We start from the raw sequence: 16,459 nt of genomic DNA, 5'->3' as shown, positions 1-16,459 counted from the left end.
AGTTTCCAGTTTTTGACTAATACGAATAATGCTGTTATAAACATTCTTGTTCAGGTTTTTATGTGAACACAAGTTTTTATTTCTCTGGGCTAAATGCCCAAGAGTGTATTTACTGGGCCATAGTGTAGTTTCATACTTAGTTTAAGAAAAAAACCTGTGAAATTGCTTTCAAGAGTGGTTGTATCATTTTATATTCATAACAGCAATGTATGAGACCAACCCAGTTTCTGGCCATTGCTTTTAATTTTATCCATGTACACTGAAATGTATATAGTGATCTCTTATTATGGTTTTAATTTGCATTTTCCTAATAGTGAATTATTTTGAACATCTTTCCATGTGCTTGCATGTCATCCATGTATTTTTTTTGTGAAATGTTCGTTTGCATCTTTTCCTATTTTCTAGTTGGATTGTTTGATTTTTACAATTGAGTTTGAGAGTCCTTCAGATATATGATTCATAAATATTTTCTCCCAGTCTGTAGCTTATTTTTTTTTTTTTAATCTTCTTAACAGGCTCTTTTGCAGAGAAAAAATTTCAAGTTGTAATGAAGTGTAATTTATCAGCTTTCCCTTTTATGAACTGTGGTCTTGAGGCCAAGTCTAGGAGCTCTTCTCTTAACTCTGGGTCCCAAAGATTTCCTCTTATTTTTTTTTTCTTAAAGTTTTACAATTTTCCACTTAAGACTGTTAACTATGTTGAATAAAAGCAGTAACAGAGGACACTTTTACCTTGTTCCCAGTTCTATGGAGAAGGCATCCAGTCTCGGACCATCAAGTGTGATGTTAGCTATGGATGGTCTTATCAAGATGAAAAAGTTCTCCTTTTATGCCTATCTTGAGTGTTTATCTTTTTTTTTTTTTTAAGATTTTATTTATTTATTTGACAGAGAGAGATCACAAGTAGGCAGAGAGGCAGGCAGAGAGAGAAAGGAGGAAGCAGGCTCCCTGCCAAGCAGAGAGCCCGATGCGGTACTCGATCCCAGGACCCTGAGATCATGACCTGAGCCAAAGGCAGCGACTTAACCCACTGAGCCACCCAGGCGCCCTTGAGTGTTTATCTTGAATGAGTATTGAATTTTGTCAAATGCTTTTCCTTCCTCAGTTAATATGATATGATTTTTCTTCATTAACCTGTTAATTTGTTGGATTACATTGTTTGATTTCTGATTAAGGGAACAGATTTGCATACCTGGAATAAATTTCACTTAGTTGTGATATATAATTATTTTTATATATTACGGGATTCCGTTTGCTAAAATTTTGTGGGAATTTTTGTGTCTAAGTTCATGAGAGATATTTGTTTTTAGGTTTTGTTGTTGTTTGCTGTTTGTCTGACATGAATCAGACATGAATTTCATATACTCTTTCTCCGAGTTTTTGTCTCATAGAATGAGTTGTTCCCCCCTCTTCTTTTCTCCGAAAAAGACTATGTAAGTTTCATATTAATTCTTCATTAAGTGTCTGGTAGAATTCTCCAGTGAAACTATCCAAGCCCAGAACAGTTTTGGGAGGACTTCTACTTATGAGGACTACTTTTATGAGTTTAATTTCTTTAATGGTCATAGGACTATTCAGATTATCTATATCATCTTGGTTGGTAGTTGGTAGTTTGTGATTTTCTAGTGTGATTGGTACATTTCTTCCAAGTTATCAAATTTATGAGTGTAAAATTGTAGTACCCCCTTATTATCATTATAATGACTGTACCATATAGATTGAAGTATATGTCATTCCTGATATTAGTGATTTATATCTACTCTCTGTCTTTATCAATCTTGCTATAGGTTTATTAAATTTTTGGCTTTCAAAAAAGGGTTTTTTAGGGGCGCCTGGGTGGCTCAGTGGGTTAAAGCCTCTGCCTTCGGCTTGGGTCGTGATCTCAGGGTTCTGGGATTGAGCCCCACATCAGGCTCTCTGCTCAGCGGGGAGCCTGCTTCCTCCCTTCTCTCTCTCTGCCTGCTTCTCTGCCAACTTGTGGATCTCTCTGTCAAATAAATAAATAAAATTGTTTTTTTAAAAAAAGGGTTTTTAAAATTGATCTCCTCTACTGTTTTCTTATTTTCAATTGTATTGATTTCTTCTCTTTATTATATCCTTTCTTCTTTTTGCTTTGGATTTATTTTGATCTTTTCCTGTTTCTTGAGGCAATAACTTAGTTTATTGATTTGAGATTTTTTCTCTTCTCTAATATAAACATGCTTTTTTCTCAGTACTGCTTTAGTGGTGTCCCACAAATTTATTATGTTGTATTTTCACCTTCAGTTTAGTGCTATGAATTTTTAAGATTTCTTCTGAGATTTCCTTTTTTACTCATGGATTATTTGGAAGTGTGCTGTTTTATTTCCAAGTGTTTTGAGATTTACCAGTTAACTCTCTGTTATTAATTCCTAGCTTGATTTCATTATGGTCAAAGAACATACACGTACGATTGCTATTCTTTTAAATTTGTTGAAATTTGTTTTATGTATATGTTCAGTGGCGACTTGAAAAGAATGTGTATTCAGCGCTTGTTGTGTGGAATTAGATCCTGTTGGTTGATGGTGTTCTTCAGATCTTTACATCTTTGCTGATTTTCTGTCTAGCAGTTCTATTAATTGCTGAGAGGAGTATTGAAGTTCCCAGCTGCAATTATGGCAGTCTGTGTTTGAACAAGCCTTCCAGATGGTTCCGATCACGCTGAAGTTTGGGAACATGTACCTTTAACTCTTTGTGAGTTTCAACTTTATGAAAGAAATCACTTTGAATGTAGAGAAAATGTAAGTTCTTTCATGACGTTGAAACTCCCTAGCTCTGGCCCTTTCTTCCAATCTATCTTCCTGACCATCACTAGGTATATTCTCCCCACAAAATTTCTCATCATATCACTTCCAGGGAAGCCTTCAATGATTCTTTACTGCCCCTTGAATTAAGCCATCCTCTATGGTCTCTATTCTCCATCAAACTAGATGGGTCAGAATATAAAAAATATATATTTTACCTATATATAAAAAATACATATTTGTCTTTATTCTTGTTTCTGGCACAGAGCTCATAAAAGCCTTGGAATTTTGTAAGTATTGAGAGTGGCAAATGGGTCTTTTGTTATGTTAATGAAGTGACTTTTGGATGGCACCTAAAGTTGAAAGCTGGTTGCCAGGAGAACTAACCATGTGATTTTAAGATGGGAACTTTCAAATCCCACTCACTTGATCTCTTGTGGGGGGAGATCATCTGGAGGTTGACTCCGTCCCTAAGGACCAGCGATTTAATCAACACTGCCTATGTAATGAAGCTTCCAAAAAAACACAAAAGGTAGAAGGTTTGGAGAGTTTATGGGTTGGTGTACACACAGAGATGAGAATCTTGTGCTGGGAGACAGCTTGGAAACTCCATGCCCCTTCCCACATGACTTGCCCTGAATTATATCCTTTTTTAAAAAAAGATTTTATTTATTTATTTGACAGACAAAGATCACAAGTAGGCAGAGAGGCAGGCAGAGAGAGAGGAGGAAGCAGGCTCTCTGCTCTGCTTCAGGGCTTGATCCCAGGACCCTGAGATCACGACCTGAGCCGAAGGCAAGGGCTTACCCCACTGAGCCACCCAGGTGCCCTAATTATATCCTTTTATAATAAAGCGGAGATCCAGTGAGTAAAACACTTCTCGGAATTCTGTGAGCCGCTCTAGCAAATTAATTGAATGCAAGGAGATGGCTGTTGGAACATCTAATCTATACCCAGTGGGTCAGAAGCACAGATGTGGCATCTGAGGTGGAGGATAGTCTTGTGGGACTGAGACCTTAACCTGTGGAATCCAATGCTATCCCCAGGTAGATAATGTCAGAATTGAGTTGAATTGATGGACACTCGGCTGGTATCTGAGAATTGCTTGGTAGGGTAGGAACTCTGCAGCCTTCTCTACCATATTGGAGTTGGGTCCCAGAACTATTTTAATCTTACATCCACCCTGTGCCTTCCTTCCTCCGAGTTTTCCTATGCAGTTTGTTTTTTTACCTGGGATGTCCTCCATCCGTATTTAAATCTGTTGAAATTTTCCTTGTCTTTCTGACCATCCCAAATAACACCTCTTCATGAAGACTTTTCTTAGTACTGAACAATATATAATTTCTCCCTGTTTGGAATCTTTAAGGGAGTTTATTTCTCTCTTTCCCATTTTTCACATTATCCTTCTTTAAATTAGTTGGGATTTTATCTTCTCTCTCTTGCTAGGTAGAAAGTTTATTGAAGCAAGGACACCATCCTTGTATTTTCTGTAGTATCTCTTGGATGGTTCCCTAAAAATACTTCGGAAGTATTTGCTAAATTGAGTTTTCTGGAAAGTTAATGGCACTTAATGGTCCATTAACTTAGTTCCTCTGAAATTAAACATTGCTTAGTTCCTCTGAAATTAAACATTTCTAAAAAAGTTAAAAAAGTTTTCCCTTTTTAAAACCTAGAAGTAAAATATTTTTTGATAAATAAATATTTTTTGATAAATAAATATTTTTTGATAAAATATTTTTTGATAAAAGAGAATTCATTATAAATTTATAATGCATTTGAAGTGGACTTGAAATAGATTTTAAGTAGTGGTAGCATAATAAGATACATAGAAATATTATATTATAGCTAATGTTCATAGTGATTCTTCTAAGTGTGTCTGTCTGTAGCCCTCTTTTCCATTCCTATTGCTATTTTCAAGGGCTGTTTCTAGTTATTTATTCTATGGATTATTGCACTGTTTCTCAAGCCTACCCCACCATAAGGGTAGCCTAGGACACTGACTAAGATGCAGATTTCTTAGCCTTACTCCAGAGCTTGAGAGAATGATCAAGAATCTATATTTTTACCAAATATTCTATTTGATTCTAATGAATCAGGCCATTCATTGCCTTCTAATAGTTACAATTTCTCATCTCCCCAGTCCATGGTTCATCTGTCATGTTACTTAATTATCAGTTAAACTGTAAACTATTGTCACTAAAGATTTGTAATTGAGGGGATAGTGTCTCTGAATGCCTGATTTTCTAAATGAAAGGAACCATCATAGTGGTCTAATATATTTATTAATTCTAGAATGCTTTAGTATCCTCAATATGAGTATGAAAAATTCCATTCTTTTCCTCTGCCCAGAACAAAATATTGGATATTATGAGAGCAAAAGAAAAAAAAAATTTACAGCGTTATATAGAAATATAGCAGAAAACAATATGGTACTGCCTTGTCTGTGTTTTAGGGCAAATGGAAGAACTGATACAAAATGATTTTAGGAGCTTCTGGGAACGTGATGGATAGACTAGCTCAACACATTTGATGCTTTATAAAACAGCTAACTACTTGCAAATAGTATGAAGAAAATGTATTCCAAAATTCTTCTAATGTCTACAGATATTGACATGCAATTGCCAAGTAGCAACTTTGAGTACCATAAAGCATAATAACAATATTACCATCTTACCTTTTGAGTCTAAAGAGACTTTACGAGGTATCTCATTTAGGGGTACTGGGTGGCTCAGTGGATTAGGCATCTGACTCTTGGTTTCAGCTCAGGTCATGATCTCAGGGTTGTGAGATCGAACCACGGAATCAGTACGGAGTGTGCTCAAGCTTCTCTCTGTCCCTCCGGCTGTGCTCTCACTAAAATATATAAGTAAAAAAAAACTTTTTAAAAAAGTATTTAATTTAATCTTGCATTTTATTTTATTATTTTATTATTTTAAAATTTTATTTATTTATTTGAGAGAGAGAGAGAATACAGAGGGAGAGTGAGAGGGAGAAGCAGCCTCCCCTGGGATCATGACCTGAGCTGAAGGCAGACACTTAACTGACTGAGCCACCCAGGTGCCCCAATCTTACATTTTAAAAGACAATAAACATGGAGAAAGTTGAGCTATTATATCATGAAAGACACTCTTATAAATGTTTTGAACTTATAGCATCATTTAATCTCATTGCCTCTGAGAGAGTTCAGTATTACTGTTGGTAGGTAAGGAAACAGGACAACAGAAAGGTTAAGTAGTTGACCCAACATCACACTGCTTTTGGCGGGGGGGGTGGGGGTGGGGGGTGGAGTCGGGGGTGGGGGGGGGTAGATTTGAGCCTACATAGTCTGACTCCAGAAATCTACTCTTTTTTTTGGTGGTGATTGTTGTTGTTGTTACAGAAATCTACTCTTTTAAGTGCTACCCTCTGCTAAGGAATTAAGACACAAGTACCCTGAGGCAAGTCACTTCTCCCCAGTGAAATTCAACTCTTTTGGCTTTCTTTTTTTTTTTTTTTTAAGATTTTATTTATTTATTTGACAGAGAGAGATCACAAGTAGGCAGAGAGGCAGTCAGAGAGAGAGGATGAAGCAGGCTCCCTGCCAAGCAGAGAGCCCGATGCGGGCCTCGATCCCAGGACCCTGGGATCATGACCTGAGCCGAAGGCAGAGGCTTTAACCTGCTGAGCCACCCAGGCACCCCCTCTTTTGGCTTTCTAACACAATATTCTTTCTACCTGACCAGCCTACATAAAAACATATCAAATAAATTTGTGGTTTCTTTTGGACCCCTTACTGTTGTTCGTAGGAATGTGGTGCATTCATAGTTACAGAAAAGTAAGTAAATACTTTTTACTAATAGTCTCGGGAAAATCTTCCAAAGTTTGCCTGAATTTCAAGTCTACAGTCTTTCAGCATCACAGAGACAGATAAATAACTTAGTGCCACCATTACATTAATGAAAATATAAGAACACTACAATAACCCAAACACATATCATCACTTAAGAATTATCTTATGTTTTGCATAAGAAACATATGTTACAGGATAAATTATGTCCCCATCCAAATCCATATTTTGAAGTCCTACTCTCCAGTAGCTCAGAATGTGACTGTATTTGGAGACAACAGGGCCTTTAAAAAAATAATTAAGGTAAAATGAGGTCATATCAGTGGACTCTAATCCAATATGACTGGTGTCCTTAAAAAAGAGGAAATTAGGATCACATGATGACACAGGGAGAAGGGGGCCATCTGCATACCAAGGAGACAGGTCTCAGGAAAAGCCAAACCTGCTGACACTCCGATCTTAGGCTTCCAGCCTCTGCAACAGTGCAAAAATAAATTTCTGTTATTTAAACCACCCAGTCTGTGGTAGTTTCTTATGGCAGCCCAAAAAAACCTCCTACAGGATAGTTGTTGGAGCCTATGAAGCCCCGTGAACATGGATACTTGAGAAAACCCTTCATTAAAGGGTTCTTTGTTTACTAACTGCTTTGCACAGAGCCATTAGCACAAAGCCTTGTCCTCAGTACAACTGTCAGGGGTAGTGCCCCTGTGTGCCACTCATCTCCCTTCACAGGAAGTTTAATTTGAATTTTCTCTGCTAAGGACTCCAGAAACATCTCCTCATTTTTGTTCACCTCTTCAATCACCAACTTCTTTAAACCCAGGACAAATATAGTAACTGAAGTAACCCTGACCATCCTCCTGGCTTTCCATGTCTTTAGCCAAGGTTCCAGACTGAAGTGTAGCAACAAGAAGAAAAGGGCGGGGAGTTCAGCCTTCACCTGAAGCCTGTGGCACAATCCGTAGTTAGGCCATTTTACCTCAAAGTTGTCTGCTTGGAGGAAAATTTCTGTTCTGCAATACTTGGTGGGGATAAATTAAAAGAAAGAGAGAGAGAGAGAGAAACATACTTTTAGAACATGGGATTTGGAAAGCTCTAGCAATTATAAGGGACACTGAGGAAACTGTATTCTTTGCCCCGATGCTTCCACACTGAGGGACCGTGACAAATGTTCTTAGGGAAAAAACATGCTTTGAAGGGTTACTCTTCTATCTGGAACTTTTGAATTTAAAATCCTACTCGAACATACACATTATTTGTCAGTTTATCTTAAAACTGTTCATTGGGTGCCCTATATCTCTTCCTCCAAACTCAAAGGAATATTAAAATTTTCTCTTTTAGGTCTTTTGCAAAACAGCATGAGCAAAAGAATATCACTTTTCTGTTGGAATGAAATATGTGTATGGGTGAAGAGAAGGAGCCTGGATTCCCTGTACATTTACTTCTCAGTCTTGTCATAAATATCAATACATAAGAATAAAAAACAATCTTGCCAAATACTCAACCACCAGAGAATTCCTCAAGCAGAGTTATACTGGGGCCAGGCGCTGGTTGTCAATTTCGAAAGAATGTAAAAAATTTTAGTGCCTTTATATCCCTAAAGTACCAGGAAATGGCAAAAATGACAACCATAATAATAAGGAAAAAAGAAAGAAAGAAAGAAAAAGACAATTCTGACATGTTCTAGGATTTCTAATTGTGTCAGATTTTCAATAAGTTTTGGTGTCATTAAGTCCACAAAGTATTAGGAAGTGGTGGAAAAAAAAAAAAACCACAAACACAAGAATAAGAACAAAATTTGAAATGATGTAGGAGTTCTAATCATGTCAGATTATATACGATTTTTAGTTTTCTTTAGTAGATAATACAATTCACTAAATATGATCATATGTTGGTTGGATGGAAGACTAAGAAGGAAATGTGTATTTTTTTTTTAAGATTTTATTTATTTATTTGACAGAGAGAAATCACAAGTAGATGGAGAGGCAGGCAGAGAGAGAGAGAGGGAAACAGGCTCCCTGCTGAGCAGAGAGCCCAATGCGGGACTCAATCCCAGGACCCTGATATCATGACCTGAGCCGAAGGCAGCGGCTTAACCCACTGAGCCACCCAGGCGCCCGGAAATGTGTATTTTTTAAGCACATTGCTATAGTTACTGTTTTCCAAGAGCATACAAGGAAGTATAATATTATGAAGCAAAAGTAAGATGATTTTTTAAAAAGATTTTATTTACCTATTTGAGAGAAAGAGCACAAATCGGTGGGGGTTGGAGGGGGAGAGAGGCAGAGTGAGAAGCAGACTCCCCAGTGAGCAGGGAGCCAGACCTGGGGCTCGATCCCAGGACCTCAGGACCATGACCTGAGCCAAACATAGATGCTCAACCGACTGAGCCACCCAGGCGCCCCGATTTTTTTTTTAAACCAGTGAGTTTTGTATGAAACAATGCTGCCAGCAGCAATAACAATGTGAACATAAAACTTTGTCCAACGTTTCTGACAAATTCTTGGTTGTCCAGTAGAAGACATCTGCGTATTTCTGAAATCTTGTAAGTTGCTATGTCCGTTTTTCTCGAAGGATTGTCCCACTGAGGGTGAAGGTATTTTTTTAACGCTTCTCTTCTGTGGCTGATTGCTCTGTTGATAATCAGCAGACAGCTTCCCCAAATGAGCAATGCTGCATTGAATCCTTAAACCAAAACCTTGCCTGCCTGCCCAGAGGGTGGGGGTGGGGGTGGGGGGTGAGCTGTGAAGTAGAAGGTGGAGGGCAAAAGTGGCAAATGGAACATGATCAGGGGGCTGCTTTCTCCCTCAGACTCAATAACACTCTGGAAGTGGCAGCTTACCCTGTTGAAAGGGGTGTGAAACTTTCAGAGCAACAAGTCAAATAGATGGCAAGGCTTGGGGGATTTGTAAAGGGATACGGACTTTTCTAGGGCAGATTACCAGGTCATCGGTTCAAACGCAGCTGTGCTCAGCCATTACTAAAATGATTGCCCACGAGGGCTTCCTAGGCCAGCTGGGGAGTCAGGCAGGTGCTCTTGGTTGCCTGGTAGACAGCTGGGCAGCAGGGAGGACCACCATATCAGCAGGCACTGGGGAAATTCGAACTCTCCAGAACTCCCCTGGTCTGCTGAGCCCTGCTGCCAGCCATCTGCTTTCTTAACACCTCCCCAGGGTTCTGCGGGCCCGTGACGTGTGCTGGGGGAAGGCATGTCCTGGGACTGTGTGAACTGCATCAGTTCTGTGAGCCCAGGGAAAACCTTTCATGCCTGAATGCAGCTGCCGGGAGTCGTGCTGGTGTTCAGGGGACTCAGGTTCCGGGTTTGACTCCGTGTCTGAAAAAGTCACGTAGCTCTGACTTCTCTCTAGGGCCCTGTCCAACCTCCAAGGGCCGGGATGGACCCCGGGGAGTTACCTCTAGGAGAATCATGACACAGTCCTTTGATTTGGCTCGGTGGCAATAAAATTTGCGGAAAGGTACGTACCAGGCTCAGAGAAGTCCAGTTCTATGACACAGTGCCACTGTGTTGGGACCCAGTACCCAGGACTCAGCTTCCCATAAAATAAAGAACAGAAAAGTCATCACATCCTGGGTCAGGTTAGGATTCTGCTATTTCAACAAGCCCTGTGTAGAGGCAGGTCGAGGCCGCCTGGTCTGCCTGAGCTGGAAAAACTGACAAGTCAGATGTTACCTTTCTGTGACCTCCCTGCCCCCCACTTACCATCTAGGACCTGGCAGAGATGCTAGGGGCTGACAGGAGGCAGCTGTGGTCGGCTCTGGTGTTCTGCGATCCTGGGTTGCAGTCCTGGATCTGCCCAAGAATCATCCTGGCTAATCCCATAATCTCTTCAGAACCTCAGTTTCCCCATCGATAAACATGAAACATTGCACTAGGAGGGCTTCTGAAGTGTGATGTGGTCTCCAAGGTACCATCTTGAAATAGTTTGAATTCCTCGGAAGGCAGTGATTATCAAAATATAAATCACAGTGACTGAGGCCACTGAGAGTCATTAGAGCATGTGGGCTCACAGTGGATGAATACAATCTATTCATTCTGGAGAAAACTGGGGACATGTTTATAAGTTGAGAAAGCTAAAACTGCAATGGCATTTAGGATTGTTTTGTTAAATGCGTGCCTTCAACAAAGCCCACCCTGAAAATAGAGGGGCTGCGTGAGGAGGAGAAACACGGGTGTGGCTTTCTATATAAATTTTTTCCTAACATTTTATTTACTGCATCCATTATTTTTTTCAACGTCTAAAAACAGCTTTCCAAACAGCTTTTATCTTTAAATTTACTTTATGGAGGTCGTCACGCTGCCTTTAGAAAAACTTTATTAGGCTGCACTTACTACATTATCTAGAAAATAATCCATTTATATGCCTATAGATCCACCTTCCCCCAAAGCCACACAGAACACAAAATATAGATGTCTGGTTTTGTCAGTCCCTATAAATAAAGGAGGCAGAGACAGTAAATATAGAAAGGGAGCATGTTACATTACCATAACACACCAGAAACCCAAGGTGAGGATAAAAGTGCTATTTATCAACCCACCGAGAGCTAGGAGTCTATGATTTTCATGTCTTTGGCATTACTGGAGCTCATATAATTCCAGAATTTGATTCTTTATCTTAGAACTTCATTTTCGGAAAGCATTTTAGTAAAACTGAGAAATAGACTCGGGACGGTGGGAGCATGATGGGGAAGAAAGATAAATGGTAGCATCACTGAAGTATCTCCACGCCAAATAGCAGCAGAAGGCGGGGAAAGGTTTAGACTCAAAGGGAATCCCAAGTGTCAAGATACTTATCATCTCCACAGCCATGGACTTGTTTGCAGCCCTTAGTCCGGCGACACCACCAGATTTCTGTCTAGTATCTTTCCAAGAATGCCGTTCTGCTCAGGAATTCCTTCGTCTGAATTTAAACTACGAATTTATTGCAAATAAAAGCGAAGTCTGAATGACGATATTTGCATTAATTGTATGTTTTTCACCTTAAAGGAGTATTCCTCTCACTCCCCGTTTCTGGTTTTTTTTTTTTTTTTAACGCGCGTGTGTGTGTATTTGCTATTAGGTATCTATCTTTGTAGAAAACGTAATCATGGCTTCCTAACATTAAAGTGAAGCAAAGCTTTATTGAATATGAAGAATATAGCCCGCCTGCCTTCCTCCCGCCCTCCCTTCCTTCCTCTTTCCTTCCTTTTCTCGTTTTAACTTAAAAGCTTTCAAAAAGCAGTCTGGGTTCCTAAGGTTGGTGAGAGGCAGAGAAGTATGTCTGCCATGTCCTGTCCTACCATGAAGCCTGTCCTACTCTAGGCACTGTGCTATATGCTTTTAATGCTTCATTTCATTACCCATCACCCAGGCTCTGAGGTCAGTACTGTTCTCCCCAGAGCACAGATGAGGTGACTTGCGCAAGGTCACAGAGCTGGGGGTCAAGTGACACCTGAAATGGGTAGCAAGGTGAGGAATTTATACTCCACCGTTTAAAGGAAAAGTAGCTTCTTTATTTAAGAAAAATGGATCTTGTATTGCTCTTGAGACATTACTTAGCTGCTACTGGGGGGGAAAAAAAATCTTTTTGTCAATTAAGGGGAACTAGAAAGAGAATGAGTTAGACCGGAATAGAATGCTTGAAATGAGAAGAAACAAAGCCACCTCAGCACAGGAGACTTACACATAACAAAGAATGTCATAGTTTCCACGCATTTCAGTCCTCATGTGCGACTGCTGACTTGGGTACCTGGGTGATCCTGGGTATACACTGTGGGCAGGACATCCTCGGAGAAGGAGTCCCTCCTGCCCTTCATTCTCCCCTACTCAAGCTCCCAGGCTAGTGGGAGGCCCAAAGCGCCCTGTGCTTCTCACTTGCACAGCCCAGCCCCCTTCTAGTCACTTCTTCCACAGCTGTCTTCCCAGCTGGGTCGGAGGCTCCAGGAGTGCCGGGACAATGTCTCTCCTTCACTATTCAACACCCTGCCCGCAGGACCTGAGACTGCAGCCAGAGGCCATGGCCTTGGTTAACTGCCCCCACTTCTCTTCCAACCCTGACCACCACCACCAGCCTTATGCTCATGGCCATCCTACTTTACCCCACCATATCTAGTCCTTTGCTGCTCCCCGGGGCCATTTACAGGTAATTCTGGGGTCTTGGGGAGCTGGAGCATGGCTTAGAGAAGGTGGCATGTCCAGAATGAGCTCTGTAGGTCGTGAGGCCCAGGGTGGGGTAGCGGTTGCCAGGGCATTAGGGGGACATTGCTAACACTTAAGAAACTCCGTTGAATGAATGATTAATGATGAATATGCTGAAACAAAGCCACAGAGAGAGAGCACTAAGCTGACCTCTTGGGGGTCTTGAACACCAAGAGGCTTCCCAGGAGGGGAAGGTAGTCTGAGGGGGGCTTTGGTAGACCCTGGAAGAAACAGTCACTGTGGCTTGTGGAACTCCTGCTATTATTTTCATTGCTTTCCTACAACCTTTAAGTGCATTCATTGCCAAGAAATTTCCATCTACCTGGAAATAAAGAGATAATCACAGGCCGCCTCAGAAATGACTCGAATCAATGGAAGTTGGACACCCTGAGAAATGACCCGGACCTTCAGGTTCTCTCCTTCTTTGTCACTAGTTGTTTCTAGATCCGCCTGACACTTCTAACTCAATCCCAACAGCATACATAAAGTACCGATTACAAGTGAAATTACAAGCAGGATAAATTCCAGCTGGGGTCATGTTTACCCACCGTGTTCTATGGGATAGAGGCCAATTAAACGAATATAAACCCAAACCAAATTTTGCCAAATGAAAACAAAATGAGATTATCTCTCTTACAACTAGACCAATGCCAACTGCAGTTTCGATGGTAACATTCCGGGACCGTGTGAAGACGGGAAGTGCGGAGAGAATCTTCACGAAGCAGTAGAGGGAAGGCCTGAGATGGACCACAGCTCCATTGGTTTTCCTCGATTCTTTTATCTTAAGAACACAAGAATGATTCTGAGAAATTAGAGTGCACCTCACCTATAGAAGAAAAGCAAAAAAGGTATGTATATTCAATAGGCAGGAACTCCATTAGAAAAAGAATTGACAATTACTTTAGAAGTCAGGAAGCCAATTTTAAAATCAATACATTGCTTGAGAAGGATAACATGATGTAGTGTCAAAGTAGGAAGCATTATCAAAGCTACATTTACTTTGCATCGGTCCTTAAGTAGCCGTGGTCAAAGCTGAAACATCGACGAAAAGGGGAGTGGGAAAGCAGAGTTACAACCCGACCTAGATCTTCACACTGACTAACCAAACCTTACCATACCACACAGAGCCAAAAATCAGGTTTGAACTGTGCTTATATTTATGTTTGCTTGGTTTAACCTCACTGTAAAAGAATATCTCCATCCAGGGGTGCCTGGGTGGCTCAGTCGTTAAGCATCTACCTTGGGCTCAGGTCATAATCCCAGGGTCCTAGGATGGAGCCTGCGTGGGGCTCCCTGCTCAATGGGAAACCTGCTTCTCCCTCTCTCACTCCCCCTGCTTGTGTTCCCTCTCTCGCTCTGGCTCTCTCTGCCAAATAAATAAATAAAATCTTAAAAAAAAAAAAATCTCCATCCAGACCCCACCCCCAGCCCCAGAATAAACAGCATAACTACAAACAGGAACCACCACAGCATTGGGTCCCCTGCGTCCCACTCAGATTGTTGGTGGCATTGCAAAACACAATCTGAATGCTATTAAAGGGGAAGTGGAAAACAAAGGAAGATTGCAAGTAAATTACATGAAACAAATTTTCATCATCTCTGCTTCACTTTGTGAGAAATTCAGTGTCAGCCACATATGTACATCATTGGAGAATAATTTCAGCTTATTCAGCTGACGGGGCAGAAATCTATTGAGTCTGTGGAACAATTAACTGTAATTTGCAGGATCCTTATCATGTTGGAGGAGATGCTCAGTAAAGAACAGCCGATGGCTGCAATGGAATCAGGAGGGAACGAAGTTCCTTGTTTTCAGTGTTTGGGAGAAAGCCTTTTCCCATTCGTTTTAAATTACTAAGAAAAGCAAACATTTTGGTAAATGCTTCAGAGAGATTTATAGGTGACTCTAAATGCAATCTACTTGGTGACTGACTCAATTTTAATTCCTTTGGTTCTTGGTTGCAGAAAGGCCAACGTTGTTACCACTTGCCGGGTCAAAGGTTACGCTTCCTGCCCTCCATCAACCCAGCCGGGACATCTGAGTGTTTTTAGATACTAGTCAGGTCACCTTCCAAGGGGAATCACTCACGCTAACCATCTGATTAAGGGGCCTCTGTAATGAATCCTGCTACCAGGTATGCAATTAGCCAGGCTCTAGCTTTCCTGGTTTAATGAAATGCGTGTTAGATGCTCATCTGTGTAAGACCTCAGTAAGCGAAGGCTTCCGGGAGCTGGGACGTTCAATCGCCATCCTTCCCGTTTTAAATTTAAATTTTAATTACATTTAATGACACTTTGTATATATGTGTGTGTATAATACAAAATTTTTGTGCCAACGCTGCGGGGAGTTAGGAGACCCAGAGTGTGATTTTGGGTCATTGCTTCTCTGAGGAGGTTTCCACACACCCAGCTTTAATCATGCACTTGTAGTTCACTGTGAATGCCCTTGGCCATGTTGTAAGCATGCTTTCCCTGAGGTCTCCAGTAATGGAGGAAGCCTGACTGAGAGCTCACGAGAGCCAAGCCCTGTCTTAAGGTCTGGCAAAGTCTGGTACAGACCGGCAGTTACTCTTTTTCATACATGAGGAAACAGAGGTGCTGAGAAGGGGCTTGTCTAAGCTAGGGAGCGGTGGAGCCGGAATCTGGACCCAGGCAGCCTAGAATCTGTGCAAGTAGCCACATTCCAGATGCACAAAATTGGGTCAGAGTCAAATGGTGAAGTCCTGAAAAGGCATTCTGGGAGCTCCAAAATCCTCTTTCTGCCTCTTTGCCAGAAGCCCCTTCTCCTGGCCCTCCAACGTTAACACGCTAGACTCTAGCCACCACTCCCACTCAGAGCAGAGATCCACCAGCTTAAACTCAGGACCATCTCCTAAACTCACGATGTGCACCTATAGGGTCCCTCTCACAGGTGTTCGCTTGCCAGGCGGCCAGTCCAGCTCCTGTCTCCTGGTTCCCGTAATTAGCTCAGGAATGGGACCACAACCCAAAGTGGTCCCCCTCCCCCCAAAAGTCTGAGTTTTTGTTTTTTGGGTTTTTTTTTGAGGCCTAGAGAAAGGAGGCTGATTTTTCATGATGGACTTGAACCTTGTGGGGGCAGGCGTGACTGGACAATGACGGATCTCATGGAGCCCGAGAAGGGACTCAACAATGGAAGGAGAGCAGAGCCAGCCCAAGAGCCAGAGCAGGCAGGGTCCTGGAGACGTCTTCAAGCTTCATCCCAGCTGGGTCTAACACATTATACCCCAGATTTCTTGGCTGGGATCCATTTAATTCCCTTTCTGCTAAAGTAATTTGCATTAGGTTTTCTGACACTTGCCTCTTTTTGCTTCTGGACAATTTTTGAATTCTAGTTAGAAAGTAAAATCATTTTATTTTCATTGGATGAGGATAAAAACATTGTCCAGTGGCGGCGAGAAGCCACTGTGACCCTTCAGAAAAGCAGAGGGTGAGGTGGGGGGTTTGGCAGAACTGGCTGAGAAACCAGGGAATTAATGTGGAAAAGCTACAACACTGGCATTTATTTTCTCATTTAGTCCCCCTGGTGATCTTTCAAAGCAGGTAGCATTATCTTCAGTTCCCAGATGAGGGGACCGAGGCACCCCTGTGCGTAGTTAACATCACCCATTTTACACTGTTTGCAAGTGGCTGATCTGGCCTTCAAACCAGGCCTCTATGG

The sequence above is a fragment of the Mustela nivalis genome (assembly GCF_964662115.1).
Source record: "Mustela nivalis genome assembly, chromosome: 11".
In the NCBI taxonomy this organism is placed as follows: domain Eukaryota; kingdom Metazoa; phylum Chordata; class Mammalia; order Carnivora; family Mustelidae; genus Mustela; species Mustela nivalis.
This window is presented reverse-complemented; position numbering follows the sequence as displayed.